Raw genomic sequence first — 1,286 nt, 5'->3', positions numbered from 1 at the left:
TGTAGCTAGATGAGTTATTGTTACCGATATTTCACGAAGAATAGATTGAAGTTCTGTCAAGCACCTTCCAAGAAAATAACGATACAGCAGATTCTCTGTGAAAAAGATTGCGATCGACGATTTGTAAGATTATATTGTTGACATGGTTTTCACTACATTTTATTATTCAGAATTCTTTCAAGTAAAACCTCAGACACTCATGGCAAAGATCATGTGATGGTTACCAACATCTTAAGTGAAATATTTTTATGGAATTGGATTCGAACTTAAGCCATTCAGGTGAAAAACTATCAAAGAATAACAGTAAAAACTGGACGCACCTGTGGATACAGTAGTTAAATATATATCTATACTATTAATAAAATTCTAAATGTTTATTTATGTGTATATACCAATATACCAATATACCAATAAAACTACCGAACCCTAACACCGAATTGAAAAAATTCTTTTTAACCCTGAAAGGTGTGAGTCCCTAGATTGTCCTTATCTATATATGGTTCGTAATAAACAACGCCGAGTAACAGAAAAAGCCAGAAATAAGTTTTTTGAGCCGTTTCGTGCAATTGTCGAAAAAGTTACCTCCCCATGTCAACAAAATTTAGCAGTGTATGTATACAGTCACGATAACATCATCCAACATACGAACAGGACTTGTGGCGCAAAGGATAACGCGTCTGACTATGGATCAGAAGATTCTGGGTTCGAATCCTGGCAAGTTCGTTATAATTTTTACCATCATTTTATTCCACGTTTGCTCATATTCGTATCCTTAGGGTATTTTTGTTTTTTCAGTGATTTTGTTTTGTGCATATGGTAATTTACCACACTCCGAGTTCACAATGTAAGCGTTGATGGTAAGACGCTCTTGAGTGTATTGATGTTGAGTGTATCTGATTTTGTGTTTGACTCGGCGCTGTGTGTGCCGACGCGGCGCAGCCGCTAGTATAAAATATAGATAATACAGAATTTAAAAAGACAATTGTATTACAATAAGAGAAGAATTAAAAATTAACATATCAGAATTTATAAAAGTTATAGTAAATTAAAGTTAAAAAATTAGATGAAAAAATTAGGGGTAATAATAAGATAAACACTATAGTAGAGTTATTAGTTGGGCAATCATTGAATATTAAGAATAATAAGGCAAAGGCGGGTAGCTATCAGAGGTAAATAAAGTTAAAACTTCATAAAAAGATAAGCGAAAATAAGAGTGTAAAAATAGGATGATTAGATTCTAAATGAAGATTGAGTAGACGTATCTATCTTAGGTGTTAATTTGCAAC

General features: G+C 32.9%; 1 non-coding gene across 1 annotated transcript; it reads left to right on the top strand.

Annotated features, from left to right (window-relative positions):
* Window positions 1-650: 650 nt before the first annotated feature.
* On the top strand, window positions 651-723 carry Trnah-aug (transfer RNA histidin (anticodon AUG)). Its single transcript has one exon. It is a non-coding gene; the product is annotated as a tRNA-His (tRNA).
* Window positions 724-1,286: the final 563 nt, after the last annotated feature.

This window comes from Euprymna scolopes, chromosome 10, assembly GCF_053919585.1.
Source record: "Euprymna scolopes isolate OS-2025 chromosome 10, ASM5391958v1, whole genome shotgun sequence".
Classification (NCBI taxonomy): domain Eukaryota; kingdom Metazoa; phylum Mollusca; class Cephalopoda; order Sepiida; family Sepiolidae; genus Euprymna; species Euprymna scolopes.
Note: the sequence above shows the minus strand (reverse complement) of the source record. Positions and strands in the feature narration are given on the sequence as shown.